A 17,238-nucleotide genomic window follows, 5' to 3' on the forward strand; every position below is an offset into this window, starting at 1 on the left:
GTGGCTAGGGGTTAGTGTACTTTCTCCCAGGCCCTCTCCTTAATGAGGAGAAGTCCTTGCGTTATTCAAAAGTTGGGTCCTCAACTCTTGGCATAAACGTTGGCGGGTCAAACCCATCCAGATAGCCTTCTTAGACCAGCTCAGACTGTACTCCTCCGCAACTAAAAAGTAACAGTACCAGTAACAACGTCCTATTTTAAGTTAGCGTTTGAGGTAAAAGCTTACAGTTGTGTGGGACACTCATATTCGAAGCTGCCATGTTTTCCTTTTAATAAGTTGAAAACAGTTAAGTGGAAACCAATGTCTCCAATGTGTGGAGGCGTGGATCCTATGAGTAATAGCGGTGCCGACTCAGGGGCTGTGGCTCCACCCTTTGAGATCTAGGTCACTGTGCTCCCACCATGTGAAATAGTTAGCCCTGCTTCCCATGCCCCTTTGAACAGTTCTGCCCATCTAGAAACTTCTCTAGGGATGGTCATTTTCTTTTCTTGGAGGACAACAGATGTAGCTCCTTTGGCTTGTTACCTGCCTGTAGAATTCCAAGAGGCAAACAGTGTCCTTTCCTCCTGCCTCTGCCTCCTTCAGTCAGAAGCACATTTAAGGACCAGATATCTAGCAACATTCCATTGACAGTGCCCTCTGTATTTTCTAAGATGATAGAGACTTTCTCTATCGCTCTCCTCACTTCCTTCTGAGTCTTCACCAGAATTCCATTTGACATCCGTAATTCTACCAACAGTCTATTCAAGGGAATCTAGGTTTTTACTGTTAGGACCATTAAAACTCTTCCAGCCTCTACCCATTATCCAGTTCCAAAACCACTTCCACATTTTAGGGATTTGTTAGAGCAGCACCCTACTCCTGGTACCAAACTCTAAGTTATCCAGTGCTGCTATAATAGAAATACCACAGGAGGGGGGGTTTAACAAACAAATTTATTTTCTAACAGTTTAGGAGGCTAGACATCCGAATTCAGGGTACCGGCTCTAGGGGAAGGCTTTCTCTCTCTCTCAACTCTGGGAGAAGGTCCTTGTTCCTTGGTTCTTTGGCAATCTTCATATGCTGTGGCATCTATCTTTCCCCACTTCTGCTTGCTTGATCTTCTCTATCATATATCAGAAGAGATTGAGTCAACACACAGTCTACACTAATACAGTCTCATTAACATAACAAAGTTAACTGTAGTTGGATGGATTGCTTTTTTATGGCCTTTCTTGCCAATGTCTTTTAACTCCCACCAAATGACTGGGTGTTCTTGTTGTCAATAGGTGCCGTCAAGTCGGTTCTGACTCATAACAACCCTATGGACAAAGGAATGAAACACTGTCCAGTCCTGAGCCATCTTCACAGTCATTGCCATGTTTTAGCCCATTGTTGCAGCCACTGTGTCAGTTCATCTCCTTGAGGGTCTTCCTCTTTTTCGCTGATCGCCTACTTTACAAAGCATGATATTCTTCTCCAGGGGCTGGTCCCTCTTGATAACATGTCTAAGGTATGTGAGACAAAATCTCACCATCCTCACTTCTAAGGAGCATTCTGGCTGTACTTCTTCCAAGACAAACATGTTCTTTCTTCTGGCAGCCCACGGTATATTCAATATTCTTCCCCAACACCATAATTCAAAAGTGTCAATTCTTCTTTAGTCTTCCATATTCATTGTCTGGCTTTCACATGCATATGAAGCAATTGAAAATACCATGGCTTAAGGCACACTTTAGTCCACAAAATGACATCTTTGCTTTTTAACACTTTAAAGAGGTCTTTTGCAGAGATTTGCCCAGTGCAATACATCATTTTATTTCTTGACTGCTGATTCCATGGCGTTAATTGTGGATTCAAGTAAAATGAAATCCTTGATAAGTTCAATATTTTCTCCACTTATCATGCTGTTGCTTATTGGTCCAGTTGTGAGGATTTTTGTTTCTTTATGTTGAGATGTAATCCATACTGAAGGCTGCGGTCTTTGATCTTCATCAGTAAATGCTTCAAGGCTCTTCACTTTCATCAGACAAGGTTGTGTCATCTGCATATCACAGGTTGTCAATAAGTCTTCCTCCAAACCTGATGCCATGTTCTTCTTCATATAGTCCAGCTTCTCGGATTTACTCAGCATACAGATTGGATAAGTATAATGAAAGGATACAAACTTGATGCATACTTTTCCTGATTTTAAACCAGGCAGTATCTCCTTGATCTATTCGAACAACTACCTCTTGGTCTATGTACAGCTTTCTTATGAGCAGAGTTAAGTGTTCTGAAATTATCATTCTTCACAATGTTATCTATCCATAACTTGTTATGATCCACACAGTCGAATGCCTTTACATAGTCAATAAAACACAGGTAAACATCTTTCTGGTATTCTCTGCTTTCAGCCAAGGTCCATCTGACATCAGCAATCATATTCCTCATTCCATGTCCTCTTCTGAATCTGGCTTGAATTTCTGGCAGTTACCTGTTGATGTACTGCTGCAATTGTTTTTTAATTATCTTCAGCAAAATTTTACTTGTCTTTGATATTAATGATATTGTTCAATAATTTCCACATTCTGTTGGATCACCTTTCAACAATCTTCAATTTCTTCACCTTTGGCATTAGTGATTCCTGTGTAAATTTTAATAATAATCATATTAACTGGTCTTCCTTGTAGGAGTATGGACATTGTGCTATCACTGAGAGCGTTGTACTTTAGGATAGACCTTGAAATTGTTTTATACAATGAAGGTGGTGCCATTTCTCTTCAATTTGTCATTCCTGGCATAGTACAACATATGATTTTCCAGTTCAGAGTGGCCTACACCAGTCCAGTTCACCTCAGTAATGCCTAGGATATTGATCTTTATGTGTTCCATTTCATTTTTTATGACTTCCAGTTTTCCTAGATTCATACTTTGTACATTCCACGTTCCATTTATTAAGGTATGTTTGCTGCTGTTTCTTCTCATTTTAAGTCATGGCACATCAGCAAATGAAGGTCCTGAAAGCTTTAATCCATCCACATCATTAAGGTCGACTCTACTTTAAGGAGGCAGCTCTTTCCCAGTCACATTTTGAGTGCCTTCCAATCTGAGGGCCTCATCTTCCAGCACTGAATCAGACGACTTTCTGCTGCTATTCATGAGGTTTTCACTGGCCAAAATTTTTTTTTTATTGTGCTTTAAGTGAAAGTTTACAGTTGAAGTTAGTTTCTCATAAAAAAAATTTATACACTCATGGTTATGTGACCCTAGTTGCTCTCCCTATACTGTGACAGCACACTTCTCCTTTCCACCCGGGATTTCCCGTGTCCATTCACCCAGCTCCTGACCCTCTCTGCCTTCTCATCTCACCTCCAGACAGGAGCTGCCCATTTAGTCTCATGTATCTACTTGAGCTAAGAAGCACCCTCTTCACAAGTATCATTTTATGTCCCATAGACCAGTCTAATCTTTGTCTGAAGAGTTGCCCTCAGGAATAGTTTTAGTTTTGGGCTAACAGAGAGTGCAGGGAGCCATATCTTCTGGGGTCCCTCCAGTCTCAGTCAAACCATTAAGTCTGGTCTTTTTACTAGAATTTGAGTTCTGAACCCTACTTTTCTCCTGCTCCATCAGGGATTCTCTGTTATGTTCCCTTTCAGGGTGGTCATTGGTGGTAGCCAGGTACCATCTAGTTCTTCTGGTCTCAGGCTGATGGAGTCTCTGGTTTATGTGGCCCCTTCTGTCTCTTGGGCTAATATTTTCCTTGTGTCTTTGGCATTCTTCATTCTCCTTTGCTCCAGGTGGGTTGGAACCAATTGATGCATCTTAGATGGCCACTTACTAGCTTTTAAGATCCCAGACACCACTCACCAAAGTAGGATGCAGAACATTTTCTTAATAAACTGTCTTATGCCAATTGACGTAGATGTCCCCTGAAAGCATGGTCCCCAGACCCCCGTTCACTGACCATATTTTTAAGAAGTAGATAGCTCTGTCCTTCTTCCTGGTCTGTCTTATTCTGGAAGTTCTGCTGAAACCTGTCCAAAATGGGTGAGCCCGCTGCTATTTGAAATACCAGTGGTATAGCATCCAGCATCACAGAAACATGCAAGTCAGCACAGTATGACAAACTGACAGACTAGTGGTGGAAAACCCACTGCTGTAGAGTCGATGCTGACTCATAGTGACCTTTAGGACAGAGAAGAACTGATCCATAGGGTTTCCAAGGTTATAATTTTTACAGAGGCAGACTGCAACATCTTTCTCCTGTGGAGCAGCTAGTGGGTTCAAACTGCGACTCTTTTGGTTATCAGCCGGGTGCTTAATCAATTCACCACCAGTGCTCCTTAATGAATGAGTGGGACTATGCAAATGAGGTGCTTGGCATCCTTGTTTGGTGGGATGATGCAAATAAGGTGTATGGAACGCTAATGAGCGAGTTGGTCAGTTTTGTCATCCTGCTAGGCTTAAAATGAGCCATCCCAGAAGTGGATAGGGGGATATCACCACCACCAAGAAGAGATGGGAGTGGGGCATGTCCTTTTGACCTAGATGCCTGCACTGGGAACCTCCTGGACCCAGGAGACAGGGAGAGAGAGCGGTAACACCAGACACAGAGAGAGAAGTAACAGCAGAGAAATGGTGGCAGCAGAGTCAGCAGAATCAGGAGACTGGCAGGAAATGGTGTGATGGGCTTCCTGGCATAAGGAGCAAGGCACTTACAGTGGGTATGTTGACCCACAGAGCGAGGCAGCTGAGTGCTTTTGGGCAAGAGTCTTCCTGGAGAAATGGGGTGCCTCCAGGTACTTGGCAGCAGAGCTAGGTTCACCAACACACTGAGCAAAAGAGCTGAGCCACTTCAGACTGAGGCTTACTGGCTGACTGGGATGCCTCTGGGCACTTTCTGACAGAGCTAAAAGAGCTTTGTAACACTTGCCTGAGCAGGGGAGGGTTGAGGGGCTGAGGATCAGAGAGAGGCCTGCCTGCAGCACAGCTGAGAGGAGGCTGTCCTGATAAAAGAACTGTGTCCTGAATGTTCTTGAATTGTAACTTGTTACTTCCCTAATAAACCCCATAATTGTGAGTATGGTCATTGAGTTCTGTGTGGCCATTGCAATGAATTATCATACCCAGCACAGAAATACAGAGTGCTGTGGGAGGGAGGATTGGGTCAGAATTGGCAAAAAGATTGGAGAGAGGAAGTATGTCTGACCTCTGCCTCATAGGAATCAGCCTTGAACTGTTGATCTTGATTCTCCTTTCCCTTTGTGAAGTTAGAGGAGGTCAGATGACCCTGCTGTGCCATTTTTACAGTTGGCATCAGAAGTCGGACTCATTGCAATAGTTTCAGACTCATAGAAGTATGGGACTTAGGAAGAGAAAGAATGAAGGGGTGTGGGAAGTGAAACTTTTGATTCTTAGATGGTTACTTTAGTTGTTGTTACCTGAAAAGGCTGAAAGGAAAGTAAGAGATGTTATGCCGCTGCTGAGGGGAGAAAAGCCAGATCTGGAATGGCTTGGGGCAAAATCCAAGCCAGGGGGCCAGGGTCATCTGGTGCTACCCAACCAGAGGCCCAAGACCATATACATACGAATGGGAAGATAGCCAAGGTGTGGAGAAGAGAAGATGAAACTGGAATGTTTTAAAAAGGGTTATATGTTTATTTGAATGTACTATGGACATTGAATATTGAGTGTTGTAAAACACACCTAAATATATAATGGAAACGAATATTGGGTATTACATATAACAGAGAGCCTGTAACTCCACCTTCATCCAATACTTGATTGGATATGCTAAAAGGGGAACTAGGATTTGCCCAAAAGAAACACGGGCTTTTGGTTTGAATGCAGTATCCCAGTGTATAGACTACTGGGGGCTTAGGTCAAAACCCTGAGCCCCACCCACAGCCTTAAGAGTCAGAAAATTTTCATTTGAAAAGACATGCAGACCAGAACTGCTGAGAGAGCAGAAAATCTGCATTTGAAGGAGGGACCTGCAGGAAAAAAAAGACTGTTTTTCTTTTTGAATTGCAAGCACGTTTTTTGCCTTTGGGTGCATCAAAGCAGGAAAAGTCAACATCCATCAGAAGAACCCACCTTTAGAGCTGGAAGTTAAAGGGATCCGGCAAGTAGAGGGCCTAGTATGCTCACTTCTGGTGACCTCCTGGGCCCACTGGATGAGTGTAAGTAGGGAAGGTGCATCAGTGAAACAATGGGCTGAGTTTGGACATGTTCCATTGGCACCCATTGACCTAAACCAAGGGGGCTAGGTATGAGACAGCAAGAGAATGGGCTGGCTAATCTGAAGTGCAAGGAGTTGTGTGGGTGGTGCCCAATGACCTAGCCCATTAGGGCTAGGGATGAGAAATTGAAGGGGCTGTCTGGTCTGAAGTGCAGGGAGGTTTGTGGACTCCTGAGCTTACATCTGGTACCCATTGACCTAGCCCACAGGTGCTAGGGATGAACTGACCAGAACATGACCAAATGAAAAGAGAGATGTATGATACCATAAACTGGTGTAGATAGCGGCAATTTGATGGTTTGCTCTGGACTGGCCTTCGTTTACGGATGCAGATTCTCAAAGTTCCAACCAGAACAGAGGATTTGTCTGATCAAGGAAAATGCTTGTCTCAGCAGAGCACTGGCTCAATAAAAAAAAAAAAAAAAACACAACACCGAACCTATTGCCATTGAGTCAATTCTGACTCATAGCCACCCTATAGGACAGAGTAGAACTGCCCCATAGTGTTTCCAAGGAGCAGCTGGTGGATTCTAACTGCCAACCTTTTGGTTAGTAGCCAAGCATGTAACCACTGCACCACTGGTTTGATAGGGATGCTCAATTTAAACATCGACTATCCAAAACAGGGAAGAGATAAAGCATGAAATCGCTGGCTTACATGCTTTCATGGGTGAGCTTAGACTCAAAATGAGGGGGACAATGGAGGATCCCCACTGAATAGATTTCTCTTTTCCTGATGGGTCTGGGGAAGAGAGGGTGGGGGAAGATGCTGATAGGATTATATAGTTCAGTTATGAGTGTTGATTGTTAACAGGGTTAATTGTGCTTGTAAAAACTGTAATTGTAGAAGCTATAAATGTGAAAGTGTGGACCAAGAGGGAGGCACTGTTGGATTGGAGTACAGTGGCCAAACCTAAAGGTTTTGCTATGCTACTACCTCGTGAGCACTAGAGCAAAAGAATAATCTTCTCTCAGTTAAATTTTATAAGATGCCAGAAAGGGGGAAGAGAAGACAACTTTTGGAGAACCTGAGCAGATCAGACGGATACCTGCAGCTGACCTGAATGGCTGGTATGTGAGGAACTTCACTTTGAGGACTCTGTCCTACTGAAGGACTAATTGTTAATGACTGTTTTGAACTGGTAAAATAATTATGAGGGGGAAGTTATCCTCCAAGTATGAAAGAACCATGGCTAGAAAAGCCAGGGGGTGACCTGCAGTGTGATGGATTGCTTTTATATGGCATTTCTTGCCATGGTCTTTTAACTCCCACCAAATGACTGGGTGGGACTATGCAAATGGGGTGCATGGCACCCTTATGGGTGTGGGACCATGCAAATAAGGTGTATTGAAACTTAACAAGGGGATTAGTCAGTTTTGCCATCCCATCGGTCTTAAAAAGAGCCATCTCAGAGGGACCTCACCACCACCACCAGCAGAGCTCATCCTTTTGACCTAGATCCCTGTGGTGGGAACATCCTGGACACAGGAGACAGGGAGAGAGAGCTGTAGCACCAGACACAGTGAGAGATGTTGAGAAGTGCAGGAGGGAAATAGCGACGGCAGGGGTAGTAGAACCAGGAGACCAGCATGAGATGGTTCAATGGGCTTCCTGGCCCACAGAGCAAGGTGGTTCCAGTGGGTTTGCTCACCTACGGAGCGAGAGAGCTGAGAACCTTAAGCAGGAGACTTCCTGGCAGAGTGAGGTCCCTCCAGGTAGCTGGTGACAGATTTTTAAAAAAGCTTTGTAACACTTGCCTGAGCAGAGGCCAGGCTGGCCCAAGAGGCCCAGGGGCAGAAGAGGTATGTCTGGCCTTCAGCTAATAGGAATCAACGTTGGACTGTTGATCTTGATTCTTCTTCTCCCTTGTGAAGTTAGAGGAGGTCAGACTCTGCCCCCATGCCATTTTTACAGTGGGGTAAAAAACTTAATTTACTTAAAGTAATATGGTTTTGTCCTTGGCTTCTGAGAGATAACTAAACACTTCGAATTTCCTGAGTACTTTCCTGGGGTGCCTTTCTTCTCCATAGGCCTCTGTATCTTATGGATTACAGTAAGAGGTGATGAAGGTGGGTGCTGGCCAGGCTAGAAAGACCACCTTGTGATATCAGATGATTGGGGTGGGTTGGAGGACATCATTCTATTAATCATGCCTACAAAATGAGGTCCCAATAAATGCTCTGGACACGGAAACTGTGGGCTTCCTCGTCGTTGTTGAAAGACATTGATGTACATAGAAGCTCCATGTTGGGAACTCTCCCAGACCTTTTCCTATGTGTCTCTACATTTGTATCCTTTTTATTGGAATAAAACTAATTGTATGTGAAGCACTTTCCATGAGTTCTGTGAATCATTCCAGTGAATTATCAAACTCAAGAGACTAGCTGAAGGAAGCAGGTCATAAATGACAGAAGCTGAGAACATCATGAGTTTAAAGCTGGTATCCTGCGGGGGGGAGGAAGGAACCCCCTAATTAGTAGCCAGCAGATCAGAGGTGAGATAGTCCAGGGGGCCATCAATCTTCTGACCGGCATCCTGAAAGGTTAATGGGAAAACCTCAAATTTGTAGCTAGCAGGTCATAAGTGAGGGTGTTGTGGGTACTCCCAAGCTTGTGGCTGACATCTGAAATCATGGTCTAACTTGGTAGTCTGGAGAACTGTGTCCTTTAACTTGTGAGATATGACCTAACTCTGGATGCTTAGGGTTGGAGGAAGAAATGTCGCATGGGCAGCTGCTGTCAGGATGGAAGTGGCAGAAACAATGGATTTTGATTTGTGTTAATATATATTGACATGGTGACCTAATGAAATTATATGTATTTGTGGATAGAAAGAAAAAAAAATATGCTGCGGAAAATGGTGGGGGGAAAACTCATGCAAAATAGAAATACTTTTTGTACAAATACCTTCTAGCAAACATCATAATAATTATATAATTGTGAAGCATTTCCCCTAAAGGCTGCAATGACACAAGTACGTCTGCTAAGGCCACAGAAATTCACTATAGTATAGGACTCAGGGCAAAACCACAAGAAGAAAAGAAGGAATTTTAAAAAGACTGAGACAATACTGTTATTATTCAATGACTATATGGCTGCAAGCCTATCCTATACTGGAAAATCTGCTTTTTGGTAAACATGAGAACTAATATGGAAAATGAACAAGTGGGTAAAGACATACTCATTATAAAATGTATATTTGTTTAATTATATAGCAAAATTTTAAATGAAAAACAGAAATCGAATCCCCATTTACAATATCAGAAAAGTGAGGGAAATTTATTAAAAAATTACAAGACTAAAATGAAGAAATTAAAAGAAAAAAATCACATAAAAAGAACCAAGTAAGTAATGTCCTTACAATTTCCTAGGTTGGAAGGCTCAATATTATGACAAATCAGAATGACTGAATAAATTCAATGTATACTGTGTTCACAATACACAATGGGATTTCAAACGGAATTTAGGAATGGGTCTAAACCTTCTGCGTTTTCTTTTTGTGGGAAAGAAAAAGAAAAATAATTGTGAAAAAAGAGACATGTTAAAGAGGTACATTTAAAGTCAGACACAGTACATGTCGTTACCTATTAAGTTAAACACTCTTGGATGGGATCAGGAAGATATACACAGATGTGCAAAAAAAAAGGGAGTCCAGGTGATTACTATGTGGTAAGTGGTGTGAGGTTATTGTTTAAAAACCTTTACAGAAACCAATTGAAGTGTTATGGTTTGAATTGCGTCCCCAAAAAAATATGTGTAGTAAATCTTAACCCCTATACCTGTGATTATAACCACATTTGGGAATGGGTTTATGTAAAAATGGCCTGTCCTGGGTGTTTGACCTCCTCTAACTTCACAAGAGGAAAGGAGAATGAAGATCAACAGCCCAAGGGTGATTCCTATGAGGAGGATGTCAGACATATCTTCTCTCTCCAACCTTTTAACCAATTCTGACATCAACTATCCATCACATGGCACTCTCTACTTCTCTGCTGGGTTCAATAACTCATTGTAATGGCCAGACAGAACTCACAGACAATACTCACAGTTACAGGGTGTAATGGTTAAGGTTATGTGTCAATTTGGCTGGACCATGATTCTCAGTAGCTTGGCAGTTACATAGTGATGTAATCTGGCAGACATTGGACTGCTTGCTCTTCCATAATGTAATCACCTCTGTGATGAGATCTGCTATGGGCAGCCAATCATTTGTAATGGGAGTTACAGGTTTTTTTAGGGAAGCAACAAGTTACAATTCAGGGTCACGAACACTCAAGATACACTTCTTCCATCAGGACAGCCTCTTCCCAGCATTGCTACAGTCACGTCTCTTTCTCTCTCTGGCCCCTCTGTCTCTGCCCTGCTCAGGCAAGTATTAGAAAGTTAGCTCTGCCAATAAGTGTCCAGAGGCACCCCACTCCTCCAGCAAGCCTCCCACACAAAGACACTCAGCTTTCTTGCTGCATGGGCTGAGAAGGCCACCATACCATCTCCTGCCAGTCTCTCCTAAGGCTGTGTCTCTGCCACAGCTTCTTGCTTGCCATCTTGTATTACAGCTCTCTCTCTCTTTCTTTCTCTCTCTCTCTCATGGTCTCCTGGTTCCGAGAGTTTCTCAGCACAGAGATCCCGGGTCCAAAGGACACGCTCCGCTCTTGGCTGTTCTTCCTTTGCTGCCTCTGGGATGGCTCATGTCAAGTCCAGCGGGATGGCAAAACTGACCAATCCCCTTGGTGGGCCACAATTACCCTATTTGCATAATCCCACCAAATCACTTGGGCGGGTGTTACAAGACCATGGTGAGAAAGGCCACAAAAAAGTGATTCATCCCACTGCAGGCCACCCCCTGGCTTTTCTAGTTATGGTTCTTTCATGCTTGGAGGATACCTTCCCTCTCCCAATAAGTTTACCAGTCCAAAACAGTCATTGCAATTAGTCCTTCAATCCTAAGGATGAGGTTACTCAGGTACCAGCCATTCAGATCTGCTGCACGTGTCCATCTGATCTGGTCAGGTTCTGTAATAGTTCATCTCAGCTTCACCCTTCCTGGTATCTGATAAAATTTAACTTGAGAGAAGATTATTCCTTTGCTCTGAGCCTCTAGTGGGTTCAAACTGCTGACTTTTCATTTAGCTGAGTATTTAACCACTGTGCAACCATATATGTACATATAAATCTTATTATTTTTTGAACTATTTGAGAGAAATTGAAGGCATAATGACCCATTTACTCCTAAACACTTCAATCTTAATTTCCTAAATGCCAGGATATTCTCTTACAGAAACCCTGTACAACTATGAAAATCTGGAAATTACATACTTTGTTATCATCTCACTATCACTCCCCCTTCAAAGTTTTCGAATTGCCAGTACTATCCTTAACAGCATAAGATTCAGCTGAGAGTAACATGTGACATTTCATTTTCATGTCTGTTAAAATCTCCTTCAGCCTAAAACACTTCCTCTAACGTTCCCTGATTTTGTTACTTTGACCTTTTTGAAAATTTCAAATTATTTTGTAGAAATTCCTAATTTGGGTCTGTCTGATTTTTCACATGGTTAGGTTTAAACTAAAATGATAATTTTCCAAGACTATCGCAGTGATGAATTTGAGCTCTTCTCAGAGCATCCTATCAGGAGCACATAGATCTATTGGTCCCATTACTGCTGATGTTAATTTTTATAAGTTCTTTTTGGTGCTGTCTGCTACAAATCTCCGCTGTAAACTTAATGCGTTATTCTTTGTAATAAGTATCTAGAGGGAATTAACCTTAAGATCTTATATCATTTCTCATCAGAAAATTTCCCTTTATTTTTATTTTCCATTTCTGACTCTTGCCAAAAATAGTTATAACTATGGTGGATGTCAATAAGCAAGTTTCTATTTCCATCATTCTTTATGCATGTATTACTTAGCATTCTGATGTAAGGAAATAGTTTAACTTCTACTCCATTTAAGAATTTGTTTATGGATTTATTTACATCATCATGGGTTCATAAGTTCATACTTCATTTCTATTTTATGTTCTAATTCATATTTTAATGTTATAATTACTATCATCATTAGTTATTTTGATATCCAAATTATTTGTATTTGACCAGTAGAAACCGCTCTATTAATAAGCATTTTTAATATGATTTTTATGAATGAAAAATTGAAAATTTTTTCTAATTTTGTTTCATTACTTTCCCTTACCTCATATTTTCACTTAATTCCTAAGCAAAATATTTGTATCAGCTTTTACTATTTCATTCATTTTCTTTTCTTTTTTATTTCATCTATGGTCAGAAACTGCAGTGAAATTGACATTTCTTTTAAATTTGTGGAGATTTACTTTGTTTCTAATAAATGTTCACATGTGGGGATTTCTGATATTTTCTTTACTATTGTTTTAGTTACCTAGTGCTCCTGTAGCAAAAAATACCACAAATAGGTGGCTGTAAAGAAAAGGAATTTATTGTCATAGAGTTTTGGAGGCTAAGTTGAAGTTGGCAGTAGGTGTACATGAGGGTCCTTCCCTATGAGTAGTCCCCAGTTATTACTTGGTGATGCAGAACTTGTAGATTCATCTGCCTTCATCTACGGATGGCACCTTCTTACCTGCTGTGTGTGACTCTATTCTGCTGTTTCTATAGCACCAGTTAGAATTTGCATTGTTTTCTTTTTAAGGAAAAAAACTAAGATGTGGGCCTATAAACTGAAAAAATATGTACAATATAATAGTAACTGCTTCTAGCAGAGATTGCAAAATACAAATGTGTGGTGTACAAGAAGCAAGAGTACTTTTATAGGCCTATGCTGCAAAGTATGTGATTAAGACGACTTATGATAATTGATCAAACACATTGATACTAAGAAGACATAATTTAACTGTGAAATAAGCAGACCTAACATAACCTAAAGGAGCAGTGAATAAAGCACTCAGCTGCTAACTGGAAGGTCGGCAGTTCAAGCCCACTAGCTGCTCCACAGTAAAAAGATGTGGCAGTTTGCTTCTGTAAAGATACAGCTTTGTAAGCCCTATGGTGCAGTTCTACTCTGTCCTACAGGGTTGCTATAAGTTGGAATCAACTCGATAGCAACAGATTTTGGAAGTCAACCTAATGGTTTCAATTAAGATGATCTGATAAGGTTTTCAAATTCAATTAATGCACTATAATTATCAGCTTAAATTAATAGAGACAAATGCACAGTTTACATAGTTTATTTTCTGATTACCAGGGAACTATCAAACTTGATCCATGACTTCTTGACCATGGCTTATGACTGTACTATACAATTATGATCAAAAGTAACATTTTTGGACTATTTTTATATACATAAGCAGGCTATTAAAGAAAATGAATGGAACGCTATCATTTATCTGTAATATGAGAGGACAGGTGAATGAGGGCGAAATTCACTTCTGGAAGTCTCATGAGATATGCACAGTATATGCATGGGTGCACTATTCCAGAACTGTTTTACTTAATTTCATCATTTCTGCGTGTTACATGTATGGGCACATTATTTATGAAAAATATGGTGATAAATTGTGAGATTAGAAAAATGATTTACCATATTGTTTACATTTAGAAGGTTTCTTTCCAGTATGAGTTCCCTCTGGATCTCAGACTTGGAAATGCTTGATAAAAGCTTACCGAATATAAAACATTTGTTTCTCTCCAGAATGAACTCTCAAATGATTTGCAAGCTGCGAATTTGGAGTAATGATCTTGCCTTATAGATTTCATTTATGACTTCACTTCCTATGAATTTTCTGATGTTTAGTGAGGACTGATCCCCAGTTAAAGATTTTGCCACTTATTATATGTGTAAGTTTTCTCTCCCACATGGATTCTCAGATGAATTCTAAGACTTGACTTCTGACTAAAATCCATGCCACATGTTACATTTATATGGTTTCTTAACAGTATGGATTCTCTGATGTGTAGTGAGGTGTGAGGCAAAGTTAAAGGCTTTGCCACACACATTACGTTTGTAAGGTCTCTGCACCAAACAAATTCTGTGATGTTCTCTACGGTTTGCTCTTTGGGTAAAAGTCTTCCCACATTCATTTCATTTGTAAGGTTTCTCTCCAGTATGAATTCTCTGATTTTCCACAAGATGTGTTCTTTGGATGAATGCCTCACCACATTCAATACACTTGTAAGGTCTCTCTCCAGTATGAATTCTCTGATGAATTGTAAAGCATGAATTTTGAATAAAGACCTTGCCATATACGTTACATTTATATGGTTTTGCACCAGTATGGATTCTCTGATGTCTAGTTAAGCTTGTGCCCCTAGTTAAGGGAATTCCACACATATTACACGTGTAAGGTTTCTGTCTAGCATGAATTTTCTGATGTTCTACTTGTTATGATCTTTGGGTAAAAGCATTATCACATTCAATATATTTGTTAAGGTCTTTCTGCAGTATGAATTCTCTGATGAGTTGTGAGCCCTGAATGTCGACTAAAGATCTTGCCATATATATTACATTTACGTGTTTTTTTTTAATCAGTATGGATTTTCTGATGTGTTGTCAGGTTTGAGCCAAAGTTCAAGGCTTTGCCACAAACATTTCATCTGTAAGATTTCTCTCCAGTATGAATTCTCAGAGGATCTTCAAGATGCTCATTTTTACTGAAGACCTTTTCACACACATTTTTATAGTTTCTTTCCAGTATGGAGTCTTTGATGTTTAGTGAGGTTTGAGCTACTGTAAAAGGCATTGAGAATTTTGTTGTGGGTTGTAATCACTCCTCTGTCACTCCTTTCACTCCTTTCCCCACTGGCCTTCAAACTCATGTATATTTTCCCTGACTTGCCTGAATTCAAAATCCTCAGTGCCATGACTTTTATTCTTTCCAACATCACTCTGAAATAATTCTTCTTTATTAATGATCTCTTCTTGTGATAATTCCTGATCATCTGTAAAAACACATTGCCGTCGAGTTGATTCTGACCCATAGCTACCCTATACGACAGAGTAGAACTTCCCCATAGGGTTTCCAAGGAGCATCTGGTGGATTTGAGCTGCCGACCTTTTGGTTAGTAGCTGAACTCTTAACCACTATGCTACCAGGGTTTCTACAAAAGACGTCTAAAAGATATAAAGAACCATAGGCTTCCTATCAACACCAGTTGAAAAATATTTTACATTGAAAAACATAATTTCCCATCAATACTTACTTATAAGTATTATAATTCAGAATACTTATAATTAAGAGTTTTGAAACTTCTACCTGAAGGACTTCAAATGATTAGGAATACAAAATTAATAGAGTTCCTCAATAAAGAAAGGACAATTTCATGTAATTCAAATGATTTTCAGGGAAGCCGAGTTTCAAATACCCTATGGCCATATACCGCTTATACTATGTAAAAACATGTAAACCCTAAGACAGTATCACTATTCTAAAGCATACTCCAGTTGACGAAGATATGTGGCTGCCTCATGTTAAAAAACAAAACAAATACATTAAAGCATGTTGATACATAAATATTGTTTACAAATAAATGCTAAAGCACAGACCTATGCAATGTAATGGTAAAGTAATCCTGAATAAAGCTTTCTGATGAAGAAGATAAGTGGAAATTTGAGTCTTTTATATCTTCTATATCTCTACCTAGTGTTTAATCTATAGGCTAACTTTTGAAGAAATGGGATTCATATATAATAATTATTTTAATGTCTTTTTTGCTAATTTTAATATCTGTATCAGTTCTCTGTAAGAGCAATAACCTTTAAAAATAGATATAAATTGCCTTGTCTTCTTTATACTTGTTATTCTGATCCACACTTGAGACGGTTGATGAACTCAAAGTCCTTTTAGCTAAATTTTGGTGACATCATATTTTGCTTAAATCTTTAATTTCTAAATACAATGTAATTACAAGTTTACTTGTAATTTTTGTGGCCTTTCTTTTCATGGTCTTGTAACTACCACCTAGATGATTGTGAAAATAGGGTATTTGTGGCCCACAAAAGGGATTGGTCAGTTTTGCCATCCCAGAGGTGGGAGGGAGAAGATCCCACCACCACCAAGGAAGAACAGGCAGGAGCCAGCATATACTCTGAACCCAGGATCACTGCACTGAGGAGCTCCTGGAACCAGGAGATAGAGAGAGAGAGAGTTGTAACACTGAAGGTGCCAGAGAAGCAGTGACAGAGATCTGGCAGCAGGAGATGGCATGGTGGGCTTCCCAGCCCACAGAGAGAGAAAGCTGAGAGCCTTTGGGCCGAGGCCAAGGGCTAGAAAGGGGTGTACCTGCAAAGACAGCTGGAAAGAGGCTTTCTTTAAGGAAGAACTGTATCCTGAATGTTCCTCAGCCTGAATTGTGTTACTTCCCTTATAAACCCCATAATTTTGAGTATTGTCTGTGAGTTTTGTGTGACAATTGCAATGAATTATTGAACCCAGAAGAGAGGTTGTGTCATGGGAGGGATGGTTGGTGTCAGAATTTGTAAAGACGGTGGACAGAGGAGGCATGTCTGACCTCTGCTTTGTAGGAATCATCCTTGGGCTGTCGATCTTGATTTTCATTCCCACTTGTGAAGTTAGAGGAGGTCAGACAGTGTCTCCACACTGCTTTTACAGTTGGCATCAGAAGTGGGATTCTTTGCAATGGCTCCAGATTCATGAAAGCATGGAACTTTGTAAGAGAAAGAACGAAGGGGCTTGGGAAGTGAAACTTTTGATTCTTACGTGGTTACTTTGGTTGTTGTCACCTGTAATGGCTGAAACGAAGGTTATGCTCATCTTGGAGTGGCCTGGGGCAAAAGCCAGGCCAGATAAGTAGGTTGATTGATAGGAGGCCAAGGTCTACTGGTTCCACATAGCCAGAGGCCCAAGACCATATGCATATGAATGGGAAGATAGTTAAGGTGTGAACAAAAGAAGATGAAACTGGAATGTTTTTAAAAGGGTTATGTGTTTAAGATTATGTGTTTAATTGAATGTACTATGGATATTGAATGTTTTGCCTACCTTCTGTTGTAAAACATACCTAAATGTACGATAGAAATGAATACTGGGTATTAGAGATTGTAGA

Source organism: Trichechus manatus, unplaced genomic scaffold (assembly GCF_000243295.1).
Source record: "Trichechus manatus latirostris isolate Lorelei unplaced genomic scaffold, TriManLat1.0 scaffold00087, whole genome shotgun sequence".
NCBI classification, from domain to species: domain Eukaryota; kingdom Metazoa; phylum Chordata; class Mammalia; order Sirenia; family Trichechidae; genus Trichechus; species Trichechus manatus.